The 13,290-nt window shown below is 36.2% G+C and overlaps 1 protein-coding gene across 3 annotated transcripts in view; it reads right to left on the bottom strand.

The window, feature by feature from the left end:
- Positions 1-13,290, bottom strand: part of ITGA4 (integrin subunit alpha 4) — a 220,415-nt gene that overhangs the window by 108,651 nt on the left and 98,474 nt on the right. For all 3 annotated transcript variants that reach the window (XR_012507070.1, XM_074363988.1, XM_074363987.1), the window contains 2 exons: positions 5,454-5,540; positions 4,349-4,417 (listed from right to left, as the gene is read on the bottom strand). The gene's annotated coding sequence lies outside the window, so the exon portion shown is untranslated. The remainder of the gene's footprint in view (positions 1-4,348; positions 4,418-5,453; positions 5,541-13,290) is intronic.

Below are 13,290 nucleotides of genomic sequence, written 5' to 3'. Positions count from 1 at the left end.
AAATGCTGGCCACCGCTGAAATTATTCACTGTGAGGCTCTCGGTTTTACCATCAAAATGGCTGATCATTTCAAGATATGTGGATTTCCTTCCTGGGAACTTGTAGCCAGAACTGGGTTTAGGAGTGGAGATGAACTTAAAAGAAGAGGGGGAACTGGGTGGTAGTGGAGCTGGAACTAGCTACTGTGTGTTTAGGGAGGCTGAACATTCAATGAGGACAGGAAGAGAGATAAGGGAAGATCCAAGCATGATATCTAAGCAGCAGGTGGAGGGAAAAGCCTAGGATCAGAAGTGATGGATCTGTCACTGGGAGAAGAGCAGAGGCAGGAGACTGGGAGGGCTGGCGAGGGGTGGCCTGGTGGATTAGGGAGACTAGAAATGTCTTCAGGGCTGGGGTAGGTGGAGAGAGCATTCTGGAACAGCTATAGCTAAACCCTCGGCTGGAGAAAGTTTGCTAAGGGTCTATCATGGTTTGGAATGTGTCTTGAGCAAAGTCAGGCTGGAAAGACATTCAGGAAAGAGCCATCAAGGATTCCTAAGATAGCAAGATCAAGAGGCAAAGATAAGGCGAAAAATCAAGAAGCCATCTCATTCTTTTCAAAATTATATCCCTGGATTTAAATGCATACTTACAGAAGCACAAAGAATTTTAAAAGTTATCAAAGCCTTCAGAACTTCTAGTGGGTATAATCTAAATTTTCTCTACCTCCCCACAAATAATTATATAAGGTGTAATTTTAAATACACATTTAGGAGAGATTTGGATATCAATGTATTACAAGAAGCAATTTGGTTAGCAGGAAACTGATTTTCTCTTTATCAGAGCATCTTCAGCTTTATAAAATGCTCTAATTTCTTAAAAAAAAAAAAAGCCCTGGAGAAAATACAGGCTACTTTGCAAGATGAGTCAAGATAATCTGAGTTTGAAAAGTAGGAGGAAAGAGATTGACATGGAGCATGCATCCCAGAGGACAGTAACCCAGGGCTTGTCCACGTTTCCAATTTCAGTTCACATAGGACCTGAGCACCTTGGGGCCAGATCTGCCTACCAGGGAGAGGCAAGCAAAGTGCAATGAAATATAAGAAAGTTGAAATCACATTATAAATGAGTCCAAAAATCCTCCTGTTTTGCTTGGCTTGATGCAATGTCAAGAACTCTGCCTCCTCAGCACTGAGAACTGTTTCTGGGCAATCCTACCCGATTAGGCACAACACAAAACCTGACATCTAATCCAATCCCTACCCTCTGATCTTGTGATCTAAATAATGCACCCCAGATTCCTCATATCAAAATCTGCAACATGATTCATGCAAATTAAATTTTAAGACACTGGCAAGTATTACTTCTATAGTCTCAGAAATCTGCAGAACATTTTTTTCAAATCCCTATGAAATGTATTATCTTGGTAGTCTAGAAAATCCAGATGCTCTGACAATAAAAACCACATACTGTTTACTCAAAATATCATCCTAACCCAGGTTAAGAAGACTTTCCATAAAGTCAGTGTCAAACTGGCACAAAAAAAAAAAAAAAAAGCAAAGGAGTACCAAAGCTCAGCTGTACTTTAAAGACACTGACTTAGTGACCTCCTGAAGGAATTTTCATAGAGAAGACTTACAGATGACTGAAGAATTACTGTTAATGTTAATTAAATGGGTGCATAGATATTTTCTTCAACAAACGCAACACTCAAATTAATTTAACAATAGGAGAGAATGTTATTTTCTATAGAATTCCAGAATGTAAGCTTACTTACTAGAGAGAGGAGATTGCATAGAAGATTGTTAAGGACGCACAAAATATTTCAGAAAGACTTTGAGCAAAACGAATACTATGAGTCAGAGCTGTCACATTTCAGATGCTTTTTTTTCTCACTATCACTCACTCTATTGGTCTTTTATACCAACTTTTGTTGATATTTTATTTTACTCTCGATAAGTAATGGTATCAGCATGGTGGAGGTACATACCACTCGTAGCTTTGTGTAATTCCCCCATTTTATGAAACAGAATGGTGAAGAAAATCTAATTAACAATGTAATGGTTATTCACATAAAAATACAGAATTAAAGTAAAAGGCATTATTTTCTTCTCAAATGAACTGAAAATGTAAACCTGACAAGTATATGATAAAATCACAGAATCCTGACCCTGCAAATGGTCACAGGCTTTGCAGGAGATGCTCTGTGTACTCAGCCTAGAGATTCTTTCTATCAGCCACACTGTTACATTGCCAGTATCGTCACCTTTGGCAATCGTCCAATTCAGCACCCTCAGGAAAGCATAATCAAGGTTCATGGACATCCCGTCAAGAGAAGAGATAAAGTCACCAGAATGGGACAGAACAGGCTCTAGGTTTCAGAACATTGCATTTTATGATGAGAAAGGGCTAGTAGCTAATAAAACGCAGTGATTATGACATGATTTCCCCAACCATACTTAAGGTAATACCAAGGTTACCCAAACCAAATATTTTAACGATTTCACAAAGACCAGAAGGCACTGCTAGATTCCCCAGCTGTAAGAGTTCTAAAATGTAACTATTACATTCAGCTCAACAGGACAGTAAAGCAAAAACGCTTATTGCTGGTGACATTCCAGGGAACAGTTAAAATTGCTTTATGGCCTCTGGTAATGAGAGTGGACAGCAGTGTAACAATACATAATAAGGTGAGTTTAGTTTTATGTCCTGAGAACAATCTGCTTTACCCTTATGGTTCAATTCTTTAAACTGTTTCTGTTTTAAGTAATTACAAAAGATAGCTGCCAAGTGACAGTTATAACCACTGGAGCAAATGGACTATGTTGTCGTGTTGTAGTCCACCCCTGAGCACGATTATCTTAGGCTTCTAGGGAATTTAGTGTAAGTGAAGATGTCACATGAAACAAATGCCTCCTGACTTAACACCAGGCTTACAAGAATCTCCTTCAAGCAAGACCAGCTCAATTTGGTGGCTAGCGGTGTTTTCCAAAGGGTGGTACACATAACACTGGTGATGTCTGAGTTGCTATCAGGATACACATGAAAAATTAGATTTTGTTTTAATAGTTGTATTTTTATTTGGAGATTAGTACATTAAAATAAATCTAAAGACCACATGAAATCCATGATTTCATGGCTACTGTTGCTTATGATGGGTTTGTTAAAAAAAGTTCACATAAAAATGTTAAATAGATAATAGTATATGTGGTATGTGGTGGAAAAGGCAAAAACTTTTCAGGTTTGGTGTGTAAATGACTGTGATAGGGAGTTTCCAAGATGGCTCCATGGGCCTCAACTCCTGGCATTCAGGCCCTTGTATAATCCACCCCCACACACACTGAATAGGGCTGATGTGTAACCAATAGGCTACTGTGGAAATGAAGGAGTGTGACTTCCAAGGCTAAGGCAAAAGTCAACAAGGTTTCATTTTGACCTTTGATTATTTATTCTGAGGGGAGTCAACTGCCATGTTATGAAAAGCAGCCCTGTGGAGAGTTCCCTGTGCTGAACCACTGAGGCCTCCTGCTAACAGCCAGCAAGGAAATAAGTCTTCTTGTCTACAGCCATGTGAGTGCACTGACATCTTGACAGTCACCTCATAAGGTACCACCTCAGAGCCAGAACCACTGCATCCAAGCCACTTTGCAATTTCTGAACCACAGAAACTATGTGAGATAATATACGCTTATTGTTGTTTCAAGATGCTAAATATGGGGGCACTTTGTTACACAGCAATTGATAACTAATAATGGATAAAGAATACCATGACCAAGGTATCCTTGGTAAGGAATCCCATTTACCATTGCTCAGATACTGTTTTGCTTTCTCTCCTCTTGTCTGAAACTTCTGTGTCACAGAGCTGAACTAAGATCTAACAAAAAGTGTACGTCTTCCTTATGCTTTTTGCTAAGCCCACACATGGTACCTCCTATCTCACAAAGTGCTTACTATCCCACTCACTCCTGACAATGAGAGGGTTACAGGCCTTTAACAAAAGCAGACAGTGGATCCAAGAAGAATTTAGTGCCTTCCAATAGCTGGCTGGTTTGAGAAGATGTGATCTGAAGTTCTGAATTCCATATGTTAAATGACCTGCTGTTTCTCTTCTTCCCCCCGTTTCTAAAGGGGTCTCAAAGCAGCTGCCATCTCTAAGCTCTGCCTTCACGTGAGATTTTATAGTTTTCCTGGGTTCCTAACTGGGTCCATGGTAAATTTAGAGTTATTGTTATAGTTGTTATTTATTGCTTTTTTCCTAAATTCAAAAATAAAATGTAGGCATTTTTTCTTATTAATTAACTTTCTCCTCATGTCAGCAGAAGCAGGTTGCTTTAAAAAAGTTCCTTAACACATTAATCCAGTTTCTTACCTTCACTCAGAGGACTTGCTGGGAAGATTCCCATGATGTTGTTATTCCCGCAGATTAGAGAGCAAAGAGCTAGTGGAAAGAGAAGAGGCAGGAAGAAGAATTCAGTTCATTTTCTGTATTTCCTCACATACTCTTTTTTTATTGAAGCATAGTCAGTTACAATGTAACAATCTCTGATGTATAGCACAACATCCCAGTCATACATATACATATAATTTTCATATTCTTTTTCATCAAAGGTTACTATAAGATACTGAATATAGTTCCCTGTGCTACACAGAAATTTGTTTTTAATCTATTTTTTATATATAGTAGTTAATATTTGCAAATCTCAAACTTCCAAATTTATCCCTTCCCACCTCCTTTCCCCCCGGTAACCATAATATTATTTACTGTGTCTGTGAGTCTGTTTCTCTTTTGTAGATGAGTTCATGAGTGTCTTTTCCTATTTTTTTTTAAATTTCTCAATTTTTTCTGATCATCAATGGAAGTTTCTTATTAGGTCCTGAGTATGCATGTTGAAAATTAATTTGATTTCTACTGTGTTCTGCTAGGTCAGCATTTCCATAATTATATCCCACCATTGGCTGTCTCCCAGATGACTGCTAAAATTATATGTCATGGGATTTAACTACAGACCAGACCATGGTGTTTTTTAATCTTCACTAGAATTCCTTCCAAATAACTGAAGAACTAATCATCCTAGCTCTTTTTTCTTTTCTTTTCTTTTCTTTTTTTTTTTCAGTTTCTAGTTTGGGCCTTTTCAAATACCTCTCTTGAACAAAACAGAAGTTCCTTTATCTTTACAATTTTCAAGCCATTTTTAGTTCATGGTTTTGGGGAAAAGGAACAGGGCTTGTGTTTCTCCATAACCCCATCAGAAGATGATATACATGAGCCAGTCTCACTAATAATTTGCAGGATATTCTGACCCACAGACACATGATTTACCATACAATAAATGTACTGAATACCTAATTTTATGAATACCTAAATCCCACACTCTCACTTCTTGATTCTAGCTCAGGAATCACTAAAAAGTACCCACATCACAAGTAACCCAGACGAAAGCAAATCTTGCTAGAGATGTAAAAACTAAATTTACCAGGAAGGCTTCTATTTCTGGTTCTCTACTTCCAACCGTGACATGGGCGAGTCTCATCACCCTTCAGGCGCCAGTCCCTCACTCCGTCTGGAAGACAGAAGGGTTGAACAAATGACCAAAGATTACTCCCAGCTCCACAGGTCTAGCGCCTCGGTGTCAGTGATGGCAGCTCAAGACGCCCACACTTGCTGTGGGCACATGTTCTTCCAGCCACTGTCTCCAGGTCCCTGCTCGCTGATGGTCCACGACTGCCATTAGTCATGCCTATTCCTTTTCTTTGCTCTGTCCTCCACTATTATTATTATTATTTTTTTTGGTTCTATTTTGCTTTGGATTCCTCATCCTTTATTTCTCCCTTTAAAGCCTCACCAAGTGAAAGATAGCATGAGAGAGATTTGCTACCTCTTGATAGGAATTATGCTCTTCTGAATTCCTTAGAAAACAGACTGGAAAAAGGCCTTTCAGGAAAGCTGTCCCCCAGTTATTCTTTATGTGCATACCAGTTCTCTCCGGAATGTTCTTTTTTAAAATTATGTGGATGTTTGTTGATTTCAAGTCTCCCCCACCAGGATGTACTCTCCATCTGGGTGCCACATCCCCTGCTTCAGCCCCAGCACTGAGGCCACTGGCAGACAAAACAATAATTGTGGTTGTCTGTATCAACATATATGCTAAATTAATGAGTTGAACCAGAATCTCTTTCAAGGAAATCTGGCTTTTGAGGGAAGTATGCCCCAAAGACATCAGAACTATTTAGAAATAGCAGCGCGGTTCAGACAACAATGTTGTCACATTAAATAGTCCCCAGTGTGATATGATGCAGAAATTGAAAAGAAAGAAAAAGTTCCTAGACAGAAGAGTGTCTAGTAAACCTTCTTTAAATAGTTCGCAGCTGTGTGGCATGTGGTATGCCTGGGAAAACAAACTTAACAAGCACATTTGGGTTGGAGAATCCTGGCTATAATTGTGCTTAGTGTCTCTTTCTGTGGTCAGACACAAGGTAAAAATCTTTGGAGTGCTATTCTTAATGACTGTGCCATCTTAGGTTATAGAAATTCCTCATTAATTTGAATTCTATAAATATAGGCCTTATGAATCTAAATCTTTGTTTTCTGAGGAGGAGCTGTCTCTAAGAAGAAATATTAAATGAAAGAGAAGGAATATAAATGAAATTTCATGACTTAAGGACTTGTTCTACTTTGTAATTTGGTTTAAAAGAAAGAATGAACCCTTCAATTTCAGTAATTAAATTATGTCTGTGTATTTGACTGGTGTTTTGAAACTGCACTGCTTATTTGTTAATTAAAAAGTCCTTGAGACCATTATACAAGAGGATACAAATGTAAAAGATTAAAAGGGTTGATAAAAGCTCAATTATTTGTATTCCTTTTATGTAAGCCTAACATGTAATGATATGACTCACTGAAAAATTACATTTCAGAGAATTCTGCTTTTCCATAAAAAGAAAAAGAATTATCCTAAAGTGCTTCTTGTTTTCTTTGAATATTACTGTTTGTGAAACTTGTTGCTGTACGTGACTCTCTATTTTTACCAAATAATGAAAGGGTGGGCACCAGATGCAAAATTATTATCTATCACCAAACAATAATGTATACAATTATATCATTTGTTTCATGTGTGTTTTTTTGTTTTCCTCAACATCATCTGATATTGTTCTACTGATTTTATATGATTCTTAGAGTTGCTATATTTTAAACTATTAATCTAACAATAGTGAAAAGGGAACTTACTCTTGTTTTAATGTATGATTTTTAATGTTAACTTTTACTTCTTATTGAAGTCTATAATTCTTCTCTACTTGGTATGTTCTTCAGCACTATTTTGATCCTTCACTTTTTCAGATTACAAATTTAATTATTTAAAACATACACGAAAAGACAAGTATTTAAAAATGCTCTAGAAATGTAAAAGTGTAAAACTACTCCTTGCTTGTGAGCAAACTCATCAACACTATTCAGCCCTCAGAAAACAGCAAGAAAGCACAATAGCCTTAAGAAAGAGGCTGAAGACCCCATCTTCCCTTCTATAAGCACAAAAATAAACTCCTAAAATGCTCTGCAGGACCAAGGGTCCTTGATTCACCTTTCTAGTACCCCATGTTCCCCTGATAAGTCAGGTACAAATTTTGACACTCTAGATTCAATGTAGATTTAACTTGTCCCCCAAATGTCACATTTCTTATTTTAATGGGTATGTTAGAAGAATTCAATCATTTCTATGCTGATAAAATGACTGATGATTGGCTACCACAATATTAAATCTGCCTTTCATGATATATCACCCGAGTAGCTGGTGGAATGCTATTGATAGGGATGGAGAAGACTAGGGGAAGAGATGATCTGGAGAAAAAAAAAAAAATTCAAGGATTTGGTTCTGACCTGTTGAAACAAAAGTGCCTGTACAGTTTCCTAGGGAGTTACTGGATTTGGAGTTCACAGAAGAGGTCTGGACTGGAGATATGAAAAGGGGGGCTGTCATTATGGAAAGTGCTTCAAGTCATGAGCCTGAATAAGATTACCAGGGAGGAAGCAGAGTGAGAGACTGAGCACTGAACATCTCTCCATGGATTACAGTGAAAGAGAGAGAGATTTCCAGATATTAAAATGTATCTTTTAAACTGTAATGATTAAAGCAACATGACAGTGAATTACAATAGAGATCAGTGACATAAAGCCCAGAGACTCAAGGATACGTGGGACATAGTACATGATGAATGTAACATCCATCTATAGAGCAGGCATAGGTTATTCAACAGAACATAATCAGCGTGGGATTTCATCTCCATTTTCTCTGGATATCACTATTTTTAAAAACATGTTGCTTTTTTGACTATTTCAACAAACAAAAATGAATAGCTAAAAACCTGGGGAAAATGTTATAGATCCTATCATTAATCTACATGGAATTTAATTTGATGGAATTTATAAACAAATATTAGCATACACATAAAATGTTCTTGTAATTCTAGGGTAAGGAAGGTATATCTAAGCATGGCAAGTAAGACAGAAAGCATATTTAAAAGTTTATATAGAATGAATAATGCAATAAAACAGAAAAAAATGACACACTAGGAAAAATATGTTCAACAAAACTGACAAAGGGTTACTTTCTTAATATAGTATATGAAGATGTTTTATAAATTGTTATTAAACAAATGAATACATCCATAGAAGCAGAAAGGTTATGTTAATGACACAAAAATTAAGAAAAATATAAATAATAAATACCTTATATAATAATGTTTGGTATATTTAATCATAAAAACATACTAAAATGACAGTGAAATACTATTTTTCATATCATTGGATAGGCAAAGATATCACTCAAAATATATACATCAGAAGTCCTAATACCATTGAGGGCAGATAGTGTTTTCCAAAGAGCGCAGTAGCAATGTATAACCCTGGTGACCTTTGTAACTGCTTCAACCAAGAGAAATGTGGCAGAAGTGATATGACACTGCGTGGTTTCCAAGACTAGGTCATAAAATGCACTATGGTTTTACCTAGCTCTCTCTCCCTCTTTCTCTATATGCTTTCTCCTGAAACCCAGCCACCAACATGTGAACAAAGTAGGTGCTCAGCCAGTGCCTAGCATTAACCACCAGACAACTAGAAATGTGAGTGAATGACCAAGTCTTCTATGTGACTGTAGCCCCTAGACTTCCAGTCTTCCAGCTGACATCCAGATATCATAGCATACAGGTTTTCTCACCAATGGAAACCATAGGAGATAATAAAGGATCATTGTTATTCAAGCCAGTAAGTTTTGGGGTGATTTTTTTAAAGATGCAATAACAGGTAACTAATACTCTAGCTTTTGGCACCACACGTCAAAAGTTGAATACAGGGCATATCTGCTGACTAATTTATCTTGAGGAAGCACTCAGACAAGTGAACGACTATTTAAGTACAGGGAAGTCGATTACAGCTTCCAATTTTTCACTGTTATAAGCAAGATAATGTCAAAAAATTTGGAATTGCTTAAATAAATTGTAATACAGTCATATAATGGAATACTAGTCAACCATTCAAAATATGTAGTAAATCGGTATTTGACACAGGAGTTCAACTGACATTAGGTAAAAAATTAGATTTCAGAATATTTCCCATATACAATCTCATTCTTTGGGGAAATCTTTCTTTTAGCACAGAAAAGTCTAGAAAAATATGCATCAAAATTATAACGGCAGACGTCCTTTATAATCAAAAAACAAGCTATTTCTATTTTAGAAATTATAAAGAAAAAAACTCAAAGCACTTGTGACAGTATCTCTGATAATGCTCACAGGTGCTGAGAGACAGGCATTGTTAGCACTTTTGTTTTTAAAGAGATGAACTCCACATGTCATATTTTGAAAAACTGCAAAACGCTGCCCTCGTCCTTCCACTCCTCCATCTCCCTTCTGACTTCTGATCAAACTGGCAAGTGCCCTTCTTGCTCTTAACGTCGAGGGAGATGAGAAAAATAATTTACTTCAATGAATGTGCATAGATAGTACCCTGAAAATAAATATTATTTTATTACACATTGAAAAGACCCTGGAAAATCATGCTTATTTTTACAAATGGGGAAAAAGTCTCAGAAACTCTAACTGGCTTGTCCATTATCAGCCAGAAATTATCTGAAAAGAAACTAGATAAGCCAACCCCAAAATTTATGACCTTTTCATGGTACTAGGAAGCACTTCAAAGTGCTTCAGATTTCTACTGTACTAAACTAGGTATTATGCAAAGTGGACTACACAGTCATATTGCCCGACACATTACAGTTCATGTAAATTAACACCCATTTACCTTATTTAAACAGACCGATGGAGGTAAAAAAATGATAATATGACACGTTGAATTTCGCAAAAAGATTATTATTGAAATAATATAGTAAAAAAAAGAAGCTAAAAGTTAAAGTGTTCATTTTAAACCTGTTTTAATTATGCACCAAGAGAATCTACTTGCTTAGAGAACTATATCTATACTGTTCATTAAATACATTCCACCTACTTTCCATAGTCTAAAATATTTACAAGATGGGGCTTATTTCAAACCTTAATAATATAAGACTGGTCCAAGGCATAACTGTGAAATCAGTAAAATTTATCTTCAGAATTCATTCATATTTCCATTATCCTTCAGATTTCATTACCTAGACATATGGACATATGTGTATTTTCCCCGCAGGAAAGTTCTGCCATAAAAAGTACATTGTCCGGCAATTCTCTATCATTGGCCCAGCAGTAATTAAAAATTTTGACAGCTACAGTTTGAAATTATGTTATTCTGCCTTATAGTGTTTGACTTTTCATCATGTTGCTGCAGGATGCAGCACAGAAATAAGCCACTGAGACTTTCCATACATACCTTGGTCATATTTTGCAAGATATTCCTACCTTTAACATAACTTACGCAGAAGTGTGCCATTGATTAGGGAAATGTCAAAGAAATTATCAACTATAGCTCTCATGCTATATTGAGGAGGAAACTGATGCTCAGAGTATCATTACCTAAGGATCAACTAAATCAAGAGAAATCCAGTTTCCCAAATCTTAGCCTACTTCTTTCTCTCCATGGCTCCGTTTCTACTCGATGGCAACCCCGCATCTGCCTAGTTGGACCAGAGAGTGAGTGACTACCTTTAGTCCTCCAGGGTAGGTTGTCTGCTGTCTGGGATACTCAGAACACAGTGGTTGCCGGATTCTGTCTAATTAACAAGACAGTTCTAAATGTGTACTAAGGATGTGCCTCATGCTATAGGTTGCATCCAAAGCGATTGTTTAATTGAGTGGTTATGGCAATCTTCCTAAATCATTGCAAATTATTAAGCAGCATGTGGTACAAGTGGGACCAGGAAGGCTCAGGTGTAATAAATGCCTGTCCTTTAGAGAGTCATTTCTTCATAATACAGAAGTAATTCATCAGGGAGATAAAAGAAACTTCGACCATAGCAATTAAGCATATTGAAAAATCTTTTATACACAAAATCCTTTGTTTCTTGTCTGAATTAAAGCAGAAACCAATAATCCAATTCCCCAAAAGTTATCGAAACCATGCAAATCCACTTAGAATTGTTCTTTGACTCATTTATCTTGTGGCATAAAAACAGCCATTACTTTCCACAAAGAATTTTAAATTTCCATTTGAAGTGTATATATTTAATTCAGATTTTTATGCTTAAATACAACACACAAAAAAGCAAATTAAAAAACTCAGGAAAATTTACAAAATATGGTATTATTGGTGTTTAGAGAAGTAAGATATAAAATAAAATGTTGAAAATTCAGGTAATTCATAAGACAGAGGGATTTAAAAAATAAATTGGTATAAGGTACAAGTCTGCAGTTACTGCATCAAGGTAATAAACCAAGGAAAAAAGCCAAGGACTTGAATATCCAGAATGTAAGTCTACCTTGCTATCAGTTAACCTGCAAGCCTCATGGCTTTAATAAAACTGATGACAGCCTCTCTTTCCTTTCTTTTCAATCCACATACATCATGTCTGTCATCTTTCATTTTGCATATACAATTTTCGAAGCATGTTTGCCCTTTTTTTGCTACATATTGACTTGTTTTTTGAAACTTTTTGTGGGTAATACTTATAAACGAATATCCAAAAACTCAAGCTGCTATTCTATCAGTATCAGCATTTTTCAGTATTAGTGAATGCATTTTATCCAAAAGCATTTTTGTTAACATTTGTTGGGTAAAAAGTGGCTTGAGGATATAGAACAATTTAAGGGGATCTCAAAATGGATGATAACTTAAATCTGCAAAAGCAGACAGACCAAATGTTCACATACTACATGACCACACTTTTTAAAAAAGTCTAACATTTAACATCTGGGGGTTATGATTAGGCATTCAATGAAAGCAAATGAATGTCAAGAATTTCACGTGGATTCTATTAATCAGATTGCTATTACATCATTTGAACCAGAGTGCTTTATTTCTCCACTTCATAAATAATCTCCCTTCAAGGACCTGTCTGTGAGTGAAAATAGGACATAGAATTTACATTACTCTGAAGAAACAGATGCAGAAAGGGGCATATGCCTGCAAGGTTCTCTGCTCATCAACCATACTTAATGCATTGGGCTATGAGAAAGTAGGTTGTTTTGAAATGTAAAAGTCTCATATTTTTAATTTAAATATGGATTTTTTTATAAAAAATATTTTGGAGTTAAAAATTATGAGACAGGTCTTGGGAAGATTTCTGAAAACTGGGCGGCTCAGGTTAACACTTAATGTAAAACTGTGAAATGTAAAATGAAATAACATGCCTCGTACATAAATATAGAATAAGAGCATGTCTAATATTAATTCAAATCACTAATAAGAAAACCAGCAGGATGATAACATTAATTCAAAGAGTATTTGAGGACCTGCGTATTTACAGAAAATGAGGAAAGAAAGCCAGAATAAAGATTGGTAGGTACCAAGGCAATAAAAATAAAAGCAAAAATAAACAAATGGTAACTAATTAAACTTATAAGCTTTTGCACAGTAAAAGGAACTATAAACAAAACAAGAAGACAGCCAACAGAATGGGAGAAAGTACTTGTAATTGATGCAACTGACAAGGGATTAATCTCCAGAATATACAAACAGCTCATACAATCTAATAACAAACAACTCAACCCCAAAATGGGCAGAAGACCTAAACAAGCAATTCTCCAATGAAGACATACAAATGGCCAATAGACACATGAAAAAATGCTCAATATCACTAATTATCAGGGAAATGAAAACCAGAACTATAATGAGGTATCAACTCACACCAGTCAGAATGGCTGTCATTCAAAAGTCCACAAATGATAAATGCT

This window comes from Camelus bactrianus, chromosome 5 (genome assembly GCF_048773025.1).
Source record: "Camelus bactrianus isolate YW-2024 breed Bactrian camel chromosome 5, ASM4877302v1, whole genome shotgun sequence".
Classification (NCBI taxonomy): Eukaryota; Metazoa; Chordata; class Mammalia; order Artiodactyla; family Camelidae; genus Camelus; species Camelus bactrianus.
The sequence above is the reverse complement of the archived record's forward strand: the minus strand, read 5'-3'. Positions and strand labels throughout refer to the sequence as shown.